Source organism: Ictalurus furcatus, chromosome 28 (genome assembly GCF_023375685.1).
Source record: "Ictalurus furcatus strain D&B chromosome 28, Billie_1.0, whole genome shotgun sequence".
Classification (NCBI taxonomy): Eukaryota; Metazoa; Chordata; class Actinopteri; order Siluriformes; family Ictaluridae; genus Ictalurus; species Ictalurus furcatus.
The window spans coordinates 6,422,762-6,441,356 of record NC_071282.1 but is presented as its reverse complement, the minus strand read 5'-3'; positions in this window follow the sequence as shown (position 1 = coordinate 6,441,356).

Here is an 18,595-nt window from a genome sequence, read left to right as displayed (position 1 = left end):
CCCTCAAACAAAATCAGAAAGTCTGCAGTTTCATCTATTATTATTTCAGTTCAACTTCAATTTACTGCAGTAGACAACTATAATAACAATAACTTTTTTTTTATTTGCCCCATCCAGATTTCTTCTGTTTTTGTGTACAGTATATCTCATACTCACTTGTTTCAGAAATTAAAACAAAATCTAAGTTAAAACAAAGGCAACCTGAGTAAATAAGTACATAAGTCTGGGAAGGGTTACAAAGCTATTTTAAAGGCTCTGGGACTCCAAAGAACCACAGTGAGAGCCATTATCTCCAAATAGAAAAACTCGGCACAGTAGTGAACCTCCCCATAAGTGGCAGACCTTCCAAGAGCTCAGGAAACTATTCATCCAGCAAGTCACAAAAGAGCCAAGGACAACATCAAAGATCCTACAGGCCTCTTTTGAATCAATAAAGGTCACTGTACATGACTCCACTATCAGAAAGACACTGGGCAAAAATGGCATCCATGAAAGAGTGGCGAGGTGAAAACCACTGCTAACCCAGCAGAACATTAAGGCTTGTCTTAATTTAGCCTAAACACACCTTGATGATCCTACAACCTTTTGGGAGAATGTTCTGTGGACTCATCAGTCCACAGAACATTATGTAACAAAGAGTTGTATAAAAAGAACATCATACCTACGGTCAAGCATGGTGGTGGAGGTGTGATGGTGTGGGGATGCTTTGCTGCTTCAGGGTCTGGGCAACTTGCAATTATTGAGGGAAACATGAATTCTGCTCACTTCCAGAAGGAGAATGCTCGTGCTTCTGTCTGTAAGTTGATGATTCAAAGCATAGAAGTAAGTCCACTTCTGAATGGCTCAAAAAAAGCTAAATTAAAGTTTTGGAGTAGCCTAGTCAAAGTTCTGACTTGAACCAATTGAGATGCTGTGAGAGAAGCTTAAATGGGCAGACAGTTCGTGCTCAAAACCCTCCGATGTGGCTGAACTAAAGCAGTTCTGAAAAGAAGAGTGGGCCAAAATTCTATCACAGTGTTGTGAAAGACTGATCTCCAGTTAGCTGAAGCATTTAGTTGCAGTTATTGCTGCTAAAGGTGGCACAACCAGATTTTAAGTTTAAGTGAGCACTTAGTTTTTCACATGGGTGATAGGTGTTGGATAACTTGTTATCTTTTAATAAATAAATAAAAACTCCATTGTGTGTTTACTTAGGTTGCTTTTGTTTTATGTTGTATTTCATTTGACAATCTAAAACTACTTAGTATAGTAGTTATACAAAAAAAAAACCCAGAAGAAATCACATTTTCATAGCACTGTATACATTACAGCACAATGGAATTCTTTTCTTTTCCCAGCTTGTTAGGAAGTTGGGGTCACTGCAGAGGGTCAGCCATGATACAGTGCAGAGAGGGTTAGGGGCCTTGCTCAAGGGCCAAACAGTGGCAGGCTAGGCTGTGCTGGGGCTTGAACCCCTGATCTACTGATCAGTAACCCAGAGCCTTAACTGCTGAGCCTTATTATTAGTAGTAGTAGGAGGAGGAGGAGTATTATTATTATAAGGACTTTTGCAATGTCCAAATATTTATGGACTTGGCTGTATAATAAGTATAATTTCAGCCACTGAAAAGAGAGATACTGTAGACAGAAGCAGGACATTTTGCACAAAAGTACTCCATCTATCTCTATGTAAGCAAAGTACTTCAGTTATTTGTTTGTTTATTTGTTTATACTGTGACTCATCCATGAATTTCCTGACAATAAGCTGGCATTTACCTTCAATATGATAAAGATTGTAAATTGCAAAGAGCCATTTTGCTTCAGACAACTCGTGTTTTTTGACATTTTGTGTTTTTCGGAACGAGTTCTTGCTTTTGTTTTTATAGGCCACTTTGGAAATCTTGGCACAAAGAAAATAAATGCCAAAAATTGTCTCAGGCATATTATGTAAAGCTGGCAGGCTGTTCAGAGGATCAGAGGGCTTCTGTTAGAAACAGATAACACATGCATTTCCTCCCATCTAGTTATTTACATGATAGGAACATGTATTCTCAAAGTACATGGGAATGTAGCTATAATCTATCAATGTAACTGCTATTAATCAGCATAGGAGGAAGTAAGTATGCAATTGTTGTTGTTTTTGTTCCCTTACTGTGTAATATTCTTCTGGTTTAAAAAGGTCAGAGAATGCTGTTTGGTATTTTTGTGTCTGGCAACAAAATACCCTTGATACACGTACAAGAGGTGGACAAAATTGTGGGGTAAAGCATTAAACTTTGAAATTACAGCTATAATTGCACAGGTAAGCTGCACAAGTAAGACTAATTAACAGCAATTGCCAGCTATAAAATAGGCCAGAGAGTCAGCACTATACTATATGGCATGAGTTTTCACAACTACATGAGGCACAGTAGTAAGACACATTAGCAAGGAGGTTCTTTGAAACATTAGTAATGACATAACATAACAATCATATAATTATGCAACTGCAGACAACACCTTCACATAAAAGTGGTGTGCAGGATGACTTCTGCAACTACAGTATAAAGAGGAGGTAACTTGGACTGGAGTTCTGGTGACACCAAAAACACCAAGTAAAATTGATGCCAGCGGTCAACTGTCCTTTCCAAGGTCCTGAATCTTTTTGTCTAAATGTAACCATGATATGCTTAAAAAAAACAAGAATGACAAATCGAGATATGTTCATCTTGCATGAATGAATGTCCTGAAAACTTTTCAGTGGTATAACTTGTTGCAAAACTGCTGCACACATGGCTGGTTCTGAAAGCTGTAAGCCTGTTCCCTTTCAAAGGGAAATTCAACGTTGCATTTAGCATAACAGTATGGGAGCGACCTTGCACGCGTGACCAGTATCTGAAGCTTGTGTAAAATCATGCCTCTACTTATAGGCCTGCCATGATCAGGTGACGTGACAATTAAGCACGTCGCATGATATATATATGGCACCTGTGAACCACGCCGCCAGCCTTATTATCTTCAGCAAGACTGCATGTCTGTTGTTTGTGTGACAAAAAGACACTTAATTTCTACTCTATATTTTCTCAAAATCTCTAAACTTTTCTATCCCTTTTTTAAAAAAAAAAGAAAAGAAAGGAGAAAGAAAGAATGAGTGAAAAAGAATTCAGGAAGTGTGTTATGCCTTGCTCCCGTTTCATCACGAGAGGAGACGGACACACTTTCTGTGTGAAGTGTTTGGGCATGGAGCATGCGACGGAAGCCCTCGAGGGGTCTGACTGTCAACATTGTGAACATTTACGATTAGGCAGCTCCGCTTGCGTCTCGCTCTCTTCTCGTCCGAAAGGAGTTGGGTTTCAGAGCCTCGCGGATCTGGGCCAGCCGCTGCCGAGGCAGCCAGCCAGCTCAGGTCCTGGGGATCTCGTATGGATTTGGAAGAGGAGCCGGAAGACGATCTCTTGCTCTGTCTTCCGGGTCCGGCTCTCCGTCTGACTTTAGAGCTCGCGTCGCAACTCCTCCTTCCCCTAGGGAAAGCCAAAACACCCTTGCTGACTCCGAGGAGTCGGTAGAGGGTGCCATTGCACCAAAAACCGAGAGCAGCTCTAAAGCATATAAAGAGCTGCTTGAGGTGATTACTAGGGCAGTTGAAAAGTTGAATATAGACTGGCCTGGGGAAGAGGAAGTGGCTCGTAGCAGACTGGATGAGTGCTTCCTCTCTAGTGAAAATAAATATAAATTTCCCTCACACCACAGAAAACTCCCCTTTTTTCCAGAAGTGCATGATGAGATATCACGCTTCTGGAGAAAACCAGCCGAAACACTAGCCGTGTTTATAACCCCGTGACGTCTGATTACTCAGCAGTCATGGGGAGTGAGCAGCACGGCTATTTAGCGATGCCAAAGGTGGAGGAGGCACTTGCGAGCCACCTCTCTCCATCAACAGCAGGTAATTTAGGGAGGCCAACTTTACCTTCCATGCCATGTAAGGCCACCTTGGTGTTAGTGGGCAAAGCCTATGTGGCAGCGGGTCTTGCTTGTGGGTCACTGCATACAATGGCAGTGTTGCAGGCCTACCAAGCAGACCTGAGTGAGCTTGATACTGGGGAGGGAATTGGGCAGTGGCAGAGCTGCGCCGCACCACAGAATTATCTCTCCGGGCGACCAAACAAATGGCCCATCATATCAGCCGTTCAATGGGTAGCTTGGTTGTGGTGGAGAGGCACCTATGGCTCAACCTCTCAGGGATGGAGGACAAAGATAAGGTCTCCTTGCTGGACGCCCCTGTTAAACTTTCCAGCCTGTTTGGTGGCGAGGTTAATACCATCGCCGACAGGTTTCACGAGGCAAAACAGAAACAGCGGTGTTCAGCCAGTTCCTTCCCCGTCGTGTCGAGTTCGCCCGGGCATCCATGAGTGGAGCCGGGCCAGCGCTAGGGAGGGAGGCACAGAAGGCGAGAGTGGTGGCCCGCCTCCCCCCGCGGAGAGCCAGGGGGACCGGGCAGCCACAGCCGCAGCCTGCTAACAGGCCTGATCTAAGAATGATCATAAAAGCAAAGCAGGCAAAGAAGGAACAGCCCTGATGGGCCACAGAGGGATGTATCAGGGGACATGAGGTTGTTAGGGCAGATAGCCCAATATCCCCAGATACCCCAGTAGCCCCAGTGCTACTGTAGGGCCTGCCCTAGACAAGGCCATCCCACATTTTCAGCCTTCTCTGGTCAGCAAGCTGTCACATGGCAATGGAAATCTTATGCTTTCCCTCCAAGAGAATGTGGAAAAGTTAACATCACTGAAAGACAATCCGGCAGCGTAGAAACTACTGCCAAATGTGTCTCCATGGATTCTGTCTATCATATAAAAGGGTTACCTGGTCCAGCTCAGAGCTCAACCCCCCCGGTTCAGAGGTGTGCTCACCACAGTTGTCAGCACAGAGCAGAACCCAGTGTTAGTGCAGTAAGTAAGTTCCCTTTTGGACAAAGAGGCTGTTCCCTAAGGGAGGGAGGTTTTTACAGCTGTTATTTCCTGGTCCACAAAAAAAACGGGAGTATGCGGCCAATTTTAGATCTGCGTCATCTGAACCATACTCTTCGGACATACAGGTTCAAGATGCTGACGCTCAAACTTATCGTGCCACAGATTCAGTTTGAGGACTGGTTTGTGACAATAGATCTGAAAGATGCATATTTCCACATAGGAATATCGCCCAGTCACAGGACGTTCCTGAAGTTTGCATTTATAGACAACGCATACCAATTTCGGGTTCTTCCCTTCGGGCTAGCTTTATCCCTTTGCACCTTCATAAAGTGCATGGATGCTGCTCTGGCTCCCTTGTAACTCCAAGGCATTCGTGTACTAAACTACCTGGATAACTGGTTAATTCTAGCACTATCCAGGGAACTGGCACTTCAACATCGAGATGATGTTTTCACCCACATGAGGACCTTGGGGTTCAGGTCGAACCTCAAGAAAAGTATGCTTTCTCCAGTGCAGAGGACAATTTTTCTAGGGGTTATATGGGATTCTACTATGATGAGGGCATTTCTATCCACAACACACGTAGGATCGATTCTATCAAATTTGAGCAAGATAAAGCTGGGTCCGGGCATCCCCTCCAGTCTCTACGAGAGACTGTCGGGCCTATTGCACATGAGACCGTTTCAGTGGTCGCTGAAAAGTCGGCTATTTCATCCGAGGGTGAAACCTCTGAGAGTAATCAGTGTTACGTGTTCTGAGTATTTGGAGGTGTCTGCAGTTTCTAGCCTTGGGTCACAATCTAGGGGCGTCTCCTTATCGCAAGACGGTAATGACAGATGCCTCCCTCACGGGCTGGGGTGCAGTCTTAGATGGCTGTTGTTGGCAATAAAGTAGACATGAAATAAACACGAGGGAGACCTAGTATGAGTAGTATGTAATTTTATTGAGAATTCACTGGGCTGGTGGGACTCATAATGTAGAGATGCTGTGTTTGAAAGTGTGGAGAATGCTTTCTCAACGAAAATCCAGTCAGGAGTGACACAGACAAGGTCAGGTTATTTTTAAAGAGTGAAACAAGACAAACTATAAGGAGCCGGGCTGCACCTGCGAGATAATGGCTCTGGAAACAGCCTTTTCTCGCAGGTGCAGGGGGCCGTGAGATAAGGGCTCTGGAGACGGCCTTGTCTTGCAAGTGCAGGGGGCCGTGAGATAAGGGCTCTGGGAATGGCCTTGTCTCGCAGGTGTAATGGTGTTTTGGAGACAGCTAACTCTAAACATATTGGTGTCTGGGTCATCCTGACCCTAAGAAAACTGTATAAATAGGAGAGCTTCAGCTCTGGTTTTTTAGATAACTTTTTGGGAAATCTCAAACTGTGTGGACCTCGTGTGGTGGAACAATAAACTTGGACCTTTGCTTTTCCTCACTCTCTGGTTCTGTGTGGTACTTTACTCTTCATCCGGGCAATTGGTTGTAAGTACACTTAATTTTCTAACAAATTATAATTGTAACTGTGTAGTGGACAGAAAATTGATCCACACTGTCCAGCTCATGCTCTTTGGAGCAGCCCTCATCTGGAGTGGCATATAAATCTACTAGAGATGCAGGCTGTATTCCTAGCACTGAAATTCTTTCTTCCTCAGTTGAGAGGTCACCATGTGTTAGTTGTGTCAGACAACACATCGGTGGTCTCATATATCAACCACCAGGGAGGGTTAAGTTCACGTCCCCTGTTCAGGCAAGCGCACCTAATCCTTCTCTGGGCAGAGGGAAAGTTCTTGTCAGTGAGTGCAATGTACATTCCGGGCAGCCAGAATGTGGGGGCAGACTGTCGAGGCAGGGGCTGAGGCCCGGGGGTTGGAGGCTCCATCCACAAGTGGTGGAGTCCATATGGCGGAGGTTCGGACAAGCGGAAGTGGATGTGTTCACCTCCGAGGAGACAACACACTGCCCACTGTGGTTCGCCCTCACTCCTCCCGCACCATTGGGGCTGGACGCCATGGTACACATGTGGCCGAGGTCACGCCTATATGCTTTTCCCCCGATCGCTCTGCTCCCACAAGTTCTAGTGAGAGTTCGTCAAGACCATCTACGTCTGCTGCTATTAGCACCTTATTGGCCAGCTCGAATATGGTTCTCGGAGATAACTTCCCTGCTCGATGGTACTCCTTGGGAGATTCCCATCCGCATGGATCTACTGTCTCAAGCCAGAGGACTGATTTATCACCCTCGGCCAGAACTATGGAAACTGTGGGTCTGGCCCCTGAGGAGCACCAGCTCATAGATTCTGGTCTCACAACTGAGGTTGTAGAGACCATGTTAAACGCTAGAGCACCAGCCACAAGGAAATTGTATGCGCTCAAGTGGCGGCTTTTTGTCTTGTCGTGTGAGGAACATCAGCTAGACCCAGTGAACTGTGCAATAGCTACAGTCCTGAAGTTCTTACAAGAAGGTTTCTCAGCAGGGTTGGCTCCTTCTACAATCAGGGTTTACGTGGCGTCCATTTCTGCCAGCTACGCCCCTGTTGTTGTGGGGCAACATCCTCTAACTTCGAGGTTCATGCATGGACATACATTTTCACACAGGTCCAGTTGGTATTGGATAACCTTTTTGCTTCAGTAAATTACATTATCATTTAAAAACTGTATTTTGTGTTTACTGTACTCAGGTTGCCTTTGTTCTATCTTAGATTTTGTTTTAATTCCCAAAACAATTTACTATGAGATATACACAAAAACAGAATAAATCAGGATGGGGCAAATACATTATCACAGCAATAATAACATTACAACATTAATAATCTTAAGTAAATAATGAACAATGGATACAAATCACAGTCTTGGACAAACTATCAATTAAAGCCTGATATCCGGTAATAAATCTTAAAGACTTATCAATAAGTCTTTAAATTGGGTTAAAACATAACATTTAAGCATATTATGTTATGGGAACCCTGCCAGTGAAATAGCTCCTGAGATATACCTTTTGTAATCCAACCCATATCAAGAACGCTAGACACAGGGTTAGAAGGACCCTGGAATTAGAATACAAAAGGACACTTCTTGTTGATATAAACACCACTTTCCACCTGTTAGAGAGGGTCATACACTGCCCTGAAATAAATGCCTTCACCTTTGGTGCTTACTTGAAGTTATCCACAAGGTACCTGACAATCATGATTCCAGGTGCTTGAGAAAGGTATGCCAGACTATAAGGACCAAGCTTTGATAAGCAGAGCCCTAAGACCTAAGTTGATGCAAATGGGACAGAAAGTTATCCAGCCTCTCACCATAGACCCATTCCTTTTAAAGACATCAAGAAAGAGAATTATTCAGGACACTCAAAGCATTGGTTTTCAGGTCCTGTGTTTTTATGAAAACTGCATGATACATATATTGTAAAATAATGCTCTGAACTAGTTCCCTAACATACTACATGCTTGATTTGTGATCTAGGCATTTTATAAATATCCAAAAAGTTATTCCCAGAGGAGAATGAGGAGAGGCAGGGAAAACAGACATTCCACATCACTCCTCAATAAAACATAAGTGAGTTGGCTAATTTTGTTTTCCATCCATCTGGATCTCCAAATGATCAACTTGAGTGTTGTGTTTTTGACCCATAACTCTGTTTGATCCCGCATCTGTCTGAGTCATTATCAACCCTTGCAACACGAAGACACAAGAACTTTGGAACTTCAGTGAGTGTACAGTGAGTCCTAAGGCCTTCTCCACAACCTCTTGGCAAACTGATTCAACTGTAATCTGTCCACACAGAGTGAAATGACTTAATAAAAGTAGGCTTGATTCCATGACGAGAGTTTCAACATGATCTTTGCTGAACTGTGCAAGACTGAGCTTGGTGCTCTTTCTCTGTGATTCTTCACTAATACAATGGCTGGGCTGATTAGACTGAAGTCATTTCATGGATCAGGACCAACTAAGCAGACACCATCAAATATTGCCTGGGAATGCAGATGATATCCTAACAGCCTTGATACAACTGACCATTATGTAAATAAATTATTGAGTGATGTTATTTTTAAAATTTATTCCTATGCAATTAACACAAATTACAAACTGGTGTGGATATAAATGCTGACTAATGTACACGCTTAAGCACAACTAAAACGCACTCTTTGTGATTTGACCTTTAGTAGCAACACATGAGTAGTTTGTTCTTATTTATTATAGATAATATAATTAATAGCATATTTAATTAGCATTTGGGTGTAGTTTCCTATTATGTGGAAGAGTAGTGATAAATAGTGAACATCCACAAAACCAGGTTGTACGAAATGAGGTCAGAAAATTGCCATTTTATTCCTGCATCTGCACTTAGAGTAAGTTTGAAAATTCTGCTTCACTGGGGGATTTTGAATGTCGCACCTCCTTTTGTGCCACTCCCACTACTTAAATACAGCACATCCACTTATGACTATAAGAATAGCAACAGTATACAAACATGAAAACAACTGACTTGCACCCATCCAAAATAGCAAGACACTGGCATTAACCAGCAAATCATGAAAACAGAGCCCAGTGAGCGGATGAGTGACAGAATGACAGTGACTTGTCGAGGTGATTGTTTGATTATCGAGTCATATGTCAGTAGAAGGAAGACAGTGCGTGTTTGTGTGTGTGTGTTTTTTTTTTCTATCGAGGTGTTTCTGTCAAGTTTTCTCACTATAAACTACCACAATGTTGTTTGCAATCTAGTTTCTCATACTATCACCCAGAGAGACATGTATATTACAGGAAGCTGTAATAGTTTTCTTCTAAAGCCACCCACTGAGTACTTTGGTCAACCAAGAAACAATTATCATCAATTGCAACAAATTTCTGTTTGCTTCTTTCTTGCATTTTGGTTTGTGTGTTTATTATTCTTACAAAGGTAAAATTGTTATCTGTAGTATAATGTAATAGAATAATTAATTTTTTTATTCATTTTTTTTTGGACACTGTCACATGCCAGTGTACTTGCTTGTGTGTACTCTCTCGCTCTTTCTTCTCTTTGTTTGTTTGCTCTTCCAATTCTGGATGTTCCTATAGGTGGAACCATCTGGCAAATCATTGCCTGTTTGACATGACCTAACTAATGGGAACACAGAGATGGGAACCTGACCAAAAGGGGAAAAGCTATTGGTTTAAAAGCAGCACATTGGACCCCTCCTGTTAGCCAACTGGCTTGCTTCCTGTTTGCTAGATTGCGAGCTTGTTTAGCTGTTTGTTTGTTAGTGCTAGTGTTTGCTAATGCTAACTTATTGTTGTGTCTAGCACCAACAGCCTTTTTGTTTATTGTTGTTTATTAATTGCGTGCTAGTTTCTTCCCCTTTCATGCTAGCTCCCCTGGTTTATAGTAATGGATGGATGAAGCCTTGCAATGCTTTAAGGCTTTTCCCTGATTGTGCAGCTAATGTGTTGAAGGCCCAGAGTATCACAAACAGTCACAGCGATCTTGTGGTTTGTAAAAATGATAGCAATAACAATCACAAGAGCGTTGCTTAAGCTACTTAAGATAAAGCACCCACCCACATTTATACAGACTTTCAGTCTGATAGAAGCCTTACAAGACTACGTGTTGATTATCATCTGACAATCTAATTTATTAAAGTGTGGCTATAAATACCAAGTTAGCACGTTCGCCTCACACCTCCAGGGTCCGGGGTTCGAATCCTGCCGGGGCCATGTGTGTGCGGAGTTTGCATGTTCTCCCCGTGCTGCTGGGGTTTCCTCTGGGTACTCCAGTTTCCTCCCCCAGTCCAAAGACATGCATGGTAGGCTGATTGGCGTGTCTAAAGTGTCCGTATGAATGGGTGTGTGAGTGTGCATGTGATTGTGCCCTGCGATGGACTAGCACCCTATCCAGGGTGTACCCCGCCTTGTGCCCGATGCTCCCTGGGATTGGCTCCAGGTTCCCCCGCGACCCTGAAGGAGGAGTAAGCGGTAGAAGATGGATGGTTGGATGGATATAAATATCAAGTAGCTGTCAATATTATTTTCAATGTGATTCAATAAAATAATGCTTAACTAGTGGTTCAGCTCAGCAAAATGAAGAAACGTGGCATTTCAAAACCCCATAATGTTTATGTGATTGGACAAAACATCGAGGCCCCATTTGTCATCGATCACGTGATTCTCTGGAAATGATAAGCCTCGATAAATGATAAATGATAAGCCTCGATATGGAGCTTCAATGTAATTTTGTTTACCTACTTGAAAGATGCCTTGGAGCCTCTGTATGAAGTGTAACATCACTTCTAAAATCATCACATAGGTACTAGTGAATATCATTTTTCATTAGTTTAGCCTAGTGTAGGTAATTACTTATCTTCTGCTGTTTTTGGCATTCAGGTTAGCTACATAAAATACAGCTGAGTGTAGTCCTGTTTTTGTTATGGTACTGTCTATGTTCTCTTTGCTAGTTGAGACTAGCTTCCCTGTTGTCAGTATCTGTTTTTCCAAATATTTTGTTTCCTGTGAACATGAGAGTTCACATTAGTGTTGTTTCCTGTAACTGTAATAAAATATTCAGCTATAATACCAGTTCCATTGAAATTATTTTAGTGTGATTAAGCTTGCAAAATTTAATTAAAATGAAGAATACCATCTTATGTAAGCAACTCCATCATCTTTTTTTAAACGTCCTGACTGTCTTTCTTACTCAGCAACACGAGGTATTGTGGTATTGATGGGGACCAGACAATATTGGCTAAAAAGGAGTAATAAAATCAGGGCATTTAACTGTGAACTAGAAAAGAGAAAGTCCTCCACTATTATCAAATTATTTTTTTCACAACAGATATGGTGGTCTTATAGACAATTCAATTTCATTAGTAATATTTGCAGTACCTGACTGCTGGGTAGTTTCCATGTCACATTTATCCTTTTACCCATCTTTGTTTTCCCAGGAGTCCAAGAAGTGTATTCAAGATGCTAAAGTACAGCTTTCTAAACTTTTGGTTTCTTTATACATGCCTTGTTTTGTTAATTTTTATTCTGTAGAATCAAATAAGTGTGTGTGGTAATTCTAGTGTTTGATTTATTACTATTTTTGCCATGTTTGACTGTTGTTTGAAGAGAAACATGGCCTATTGCTTCTGACAAGTGAAACTGCACAATTCCATAATTTGTTCCATAATTGTTGTACCTTTTCACATTAGGAAGTAAAGTAAACAGCTGAATTGGAATGCAATGTGAATGAGTTGGCAGTGGGCCAAGTGCAAAAGCCAAATGCAAGAGGTGTTAATAATGTAATGTGACGTGCAAAACTTGGAGGAGTTTAGTACAGCTGCCAATGCTTGAGCCTGCTAAAAACACTTTGCATGCACTACCTGCTGCTAACATTTAGACCAGTCAATTCTCCATCTTGGAAACAATGAACTCAGGGCATTGCAGTGACCAGTGACCATTGCTGATTTGTTTATCTTAGCAACTCAATCAAAAAGACCAGTCATTTGTGAATGAAACATCTAGTCATTAAAATGTTCCTGCGAAAATTAAAGACCCATGACAACTAGCTGGACTCACTACTAGAGAAACAGGCATTTTGACAGATTTGTCAGACAAAGAAGCAGTAGGACAGAAAGGTCAATCACAAAAACAGGCACTTTACTCTGTCACAGACTGTGCAGCTCAGTGCTATGAGGCTTGTCTCATTTGCTATTACAGCTCATTGGTGGCATGAATGAAAAACTTTAGAGTATATCATGTTCAGAAACATTTTCAAAAACTCATATGGGGGTCACACGTACTAATGTGGACCACTCCGACTTAAGCGATGTCAGACAACAGACAGAATGTCTCACAGTAGTCATGTGCCCTGGGACTGGCAAATGTACAAGGAGGTAATACAGCTACAGAAAAGCAGAAGTTGATCTGTTTAAGAACAGACTGACAATTCACTGTGGTTCATGGACAGGACAGAGACAAAAGCCTTGGGCCACACATCTTAAAACTATTTATTTAACCCCTGGGATCAACCCTATGGTGTGAATGACAGCATCTTTACTTGCCAAGTATGTTTTTTTTTGTTTTTGTTTTTTGTAGAGTCAGCTAAAAGCATAGTTTACTGCAAAGGTGTACCTGGCAGCATTGCAGAAAGCTGTGAGGTGGTGACATGGTGCTTACTCTCCACCTTAGCCTTAGAAATTAGATTTTTACACAGTGAAAGTTCCTTCATTGCACATTGTGCTCTATTGGGAGTTTAAGTGATTTTCATACTTGATAAAATAAAAAAATTATCATCGATTCTTATACTCGATGGGAACAATTTGCAATGAAGTAAAGTATCAAAACATTGAGTGATTCTCAGTGTTTTGATACTGTCATCAATAAATTATGGTATTGTACTTATTGTAAGTGCTGTCTGGAGAGTGTACTATCAGGATGTCTTACAAACATACCCATTTTTTGTAGAGTCAAGCTACATGCATCTTTTTTCTGAATCTGTATCTGTATTATTTGAGCACTTGGAACTGGTGGATTGCTTGGATAAACTAGTTGATACTTATATACTCAAAAAAAAAAAGAAACATCCTCTCACATTCAACTGCTTTTATTTCCAGCAAATTTATTAACATGTGTAAATATTTGTATTAACATAAAAACATTCAACAACTGAGACAAGTTTCACAGACATTTGACAAAACAAAATGGAATAATGAGTCCCTGAATATAAAAAGCAACAGTCTGGTGTGGCCACCAGCTACTTTAAGTACTACAGTGCATCTCATCCTCAATGGACTGCATCAGATTAGTCAGTCCTTGCTGTGAGATGTCACCCCACTCTTCCACCACGGCATTTGCAAGTTCTTGATCACGTCTAGGTGGTCACATGGTTAAATGTAATTTTCCACTGCAAGGACGATCAGCTGTCCTTTCTGTCTCCCTGTAGCACCGTCTTAGGCATCTTACGTTACAGACATTGCAGTTTATTGCTCTGGCCACATCTGCAGTACTCACGGCTCCCTGCAACAGGCCTATGGCATGTTCACGCAGGTGAGCAGGAACACTAGGCATCTTTCATCTGGTGTTTTTCAAAGTCAGTAGAAAGGTCTCTTTAGTGTCCTAAGTTATTGTAACTGTGACTTTAATTTCCTACCACCTGTAAACTGTTAGTGTCTTAGTGACTGTTCCACAGGTGCATGTGCAATAATTCTTTATGGTTCATTGAACAAACATTCAGTACATTTACATGGACAACATTAATCCATTATTAACCAGATTTAAAAAATACTCTGATTAAGAAACTACCATGTAAACAGTGATTATTGATTACCTTAATCCGACTAAAGTCATACTCAAAGTAAACACAAATCGAATTAAGACGGGTTGAGTATTTCTATTTTAGTTGCATTATCGACGTGCATTATAGACATGTAAACAACTTAATCACACTTTTAATGTCGCAAGGGAGTTTTTGGTGCATTTTGCGACAGGACACATACACACATGCAGTAGTTAACTATTTGATGGCACACAACAGTGCATGGCTGCGTCCGAAACAGTGAACTTACCTACTATATTGCAGGCGAAATACATGTATTTCGGCTACTATATAATAGGTAAGTATGCCGTTTCAGATGCAGCCCATGGCTTCAAGCAGTCGTCTATTTGCACGTATAGCATGACAAATAATTAACTGCACTTGAAGCTTTCATAAAATAAAAATGAAACACCCAAAACTGTATACAGTACCATAACAAAGACGAACTGTATGTTGATACGTGAAATTCTGGAGGGAACGTCGGATGGCGTGGCGTAATGATGTATGCCATTAATAAATCTATATTCTATAACATGTAAAACAGGAACATGAAATGAGTATTCTAAAAGCAACTCATGTAAACACCTTAATCAGAATATTGTCTTATTCAGAATTAGGTCAATAATTAGATTACTGCTGTCCTACTACTGATGTAAATGTAGTTATTGTTTAAACCCTTTCCAATAAGGATCTGTAAAGATTATTTGGATTTTGCAAAATTATCTTTAAAATACAGTCTCCAGAAAAAGGGACATTTCTTTTTTTTTGTTGAGTATATGTTTGACTACCAACACAACACTATGATCCTGTAGTGGGATCTGGACTTAAGACTAAATATGGCTATATGGTTTTCAGGGTTTTTTTTTTTGTTTGTTTGTTTTTGGGCTACAGCCAGATTGCATGGTATCAGTCAGCATGCACTCTATGCGCCCCTCAAAGTGTCTCGGGGGGCCCTTTCATGCCATCAGCCATCAGACTCTACAATGCCCACAATACCCAGCACCTCCTAATCCACTGACTGAGTCTCACAAACACACAGCAGTTAATTGTCATTCCACAGATATTGCACATGTATATAAATACCACACACACACACACACACACACACACACACATACATACATATATATATATATATATATATATATATATATATATATATATATATACTGATTAGCAAATAAGTTTACAATGATTTTTTAAGACAGTGTTTGATGTTATATGTGACATCAAACACATATAGTATTGTGAGATTATATATATATATATATAACATCAAACACTGTCTTAAAAAATCATTGTAAAATTATTTGCTAATCCGTATATATATATATATATATATATATATATATATATATATATATATATATATATATATATATATATATATATATATACATACAGTATCTCACAAAAGTGAGTACACCTCTCACATTCTTGTAAATATTTGATTATGTCTTTGACACTTAAATGACACTTTTCTACAATGTAAAGTAGTGAGTGTACAACTTGTATAACAGTGTAAATTTGCTGTCCCCTCAAAATAACTCAACCCACAGCCATTAATGTCTAAACCGCTGGCAACAATAGTGAGTACACCCCTAAGTGAAAATGTCCAAATTGGGCCCAATTAGCCATTTTCCCTCCCCTGTGTCATGTGACTTGTTAGTGTTACAAGGTCTCAGGTGTGAATGGGGAGCAGGTGTGTTAAATTTGGTGTCATCGATCTCACACTCCCTCATATTGGTCACTGGAAGTTCAACATGGCACCTGATGGCAAAGAACTCTCTGAGGATCTGAAAAAAAGAATTGTTGCTCTACATAAAGATGTCCTAGGCTATAAGAAGATTGCCAAGACCCTGACACTGAGCTGCAGCATGGTGGCCAAGACCACAGAGCGGTTTAACAGGACAGGTTCCACTCAGAACAGTCCTCGCCATGGTCGACCAAAGGAGATTCACGTGCACGTGCTCAGCGTCATATCCAGAGGTTGTCTTTGGGAAATAGACGTATGAGTGCTGCCAGCATTGCTGCAGAGGTTGAAGGGGTGGGGGGTCAGCTTGTCAGTGCTCAGACCATATGCCGCACACTGCATCGAATTGGTCCACATGGCTGTCGTCCCAGAAGGAAGCCTCTTCTAAAGATGATACACAAGAAAGCCTGCAAACAGTTTGCTGAAGACAAGCAGACTAAGCAAAATGGATTACTGGAACCATGTCCTGTGGTCTGATGAGAGCAAGATAAACTTATTTGGTTCAGATGGTGTCAAGCGTGTGTGGTGCCAACCAGGTGAAGAGTACAAAGACAAGTGTGTCTTGCCTACAGTCAAACATGGTGGTGAGGGTGTCATGGTCTGGGGCTGCATGAGTGCTGCCGGCACTGGGGAGCTACAGTTCATTGAGGGAACTATAGCCTTTACTGCAGTCTGCTAGCCTTCTAGCAGTCCTAGAGGGTTGGAGGAGCCACAGCAGAAGATGTATCAGGAACTGGCATTGGCATCATAACATCAATTAGAGAAAGTGACAGGAAATTCCATAATGTGCTCTGCCCCCATTCCAGTGGTGATGTAAAAATCATTACAATACCTTTACACCATTACAGCAGATTCTGGTTACTCACCTGCTTGATGTCCAGTGGTGCTCTGAAAACACTGTAGGTTTTATTAACAGTTGGGAAACTTTTGAGGGCAAGTCTGACATTTTATGGTGGTACATTATCCATCCCACTTGGGAAGGTGCTGATCTCATTGCCTTTAGCATAGCTCATAGTCATATGGCATGCCTAGTTGATCAGTGAATTACTTGAAAGTGCTGAAACATATAATATAGTGGGAAGAGTTTCAGTGCTGTGCTGTAGGAAAAGCTGTGCCACATATCACTCAGGCTTTACTGAAACAGAGAGTGGAAAGTGCAGTGAGGAGGAAGAAGTGTGCCCTCATCCTGAAATGCAGGTTTACCAAGAAAAAGAGATAATTCTAGCTTGCCAGTTCTCTAAACCAAGTAACATGAACATAGTCCAGTCACCCCATCTTAGCAGTAATGGTCAATCCTGCTCACCACCAAACCTAATGGCAGACTTGCATATAAGATAAGCACTGATGGTCTTAGCCCCACCAAAGTTCAATGAGTCAAGGCATTAGTTCCACATATGACATCAAGAGGCACGGTGGCTTAGTGGTTAGCACGTACGCCTCATACCTCCAGGGGCTTCGATTCCCACCGTGGCTCTGTGTGATCGGAGTTTGCATGTTCTCCCCATGCTGCGGGGGTTTCCTCCGGGTACTCCGGTTTCCTCCCCCAGTCCAAAAGACATGCATGGTAGGCTGATTGGAATGTCCAAAGTGTCCGTAGTGTATGAATGGATGTGTGAATGTGTATGTGAGTGTGCCCTGCGATGGATTGGCACCTTGTCCAGGGTGTACCCCGCCTTATGCCCGATGCTCCCTGGGATAGAAGATAGATGGATAGATGGATGGCATCAAGAGGATAAGGTTCATGAACACAATGCAAATGCAAGTGTGTAACCATCCAGCTATTTACATAGGTGGCAAGAGTAGATGTTCAGAGCTATTAATTATTTAAAGAATCAATTTAACAGGGCACACCTGGGCAGCAAGAAACATGAGTCACATGTTCCAATATTTTGATCACTTGAAAAAAATGGGTGGGTTTAAACAAAAGATGTAAGTATGATGTAAGTATGGGGAAATGAAACCTGAAATTCTGATCTGTCATCTCATTCACATTTTGATCTCAAACCCAAATGTCTTCAGTGTATAGTGAAAACAAAAGAATTGGCCTTGCTGTTCTTTTACTTTCAGAGGTGACTGCAGATAAGACAGCTAGCAAACCATATGGCTAATTATTATAATGAATAATTATTATTTAATTAAAACCACTAAGTAGTTTTTAATGTTTTTAATACATTTTTAAGTTATGTGCCTTGTAATTCCTGGTAAGAGATTATAAAACTGATCTTGCAGTTAGTGGTTGTTTAAGCTATTTCTTTCAGTCTCTGTATGTGTGTGACATGTGTGTGTATGTGTGCGTCTGCTGACAAACAATTATGAGTCCTATGGTATTTCCATTAGCCTACAATAGAACTAAAGCAATTAAAATTGAATGGGAAACGTTGTCTACACTGCTTAGCTTTGAGGCATTTTCTATGAAGTGATTTTTAAGTTGTTTTCTCTGACTACAGGAATCTTTGATGTCAGCTGAATTTGACACAGAATGATGCCGGTAAAGGGTTGCATGCATTGAAACTGGACATGCTTTTCTTCATGTATGTATGTGTGTGTGTGTGTGTGTGCAAAATAAGACAAGGATTACTTAACACACATCATAGTTTTTCCAACTGTGCCTTTAACATATAAAAAGTATTCTAAAAATAGTCTGAATAA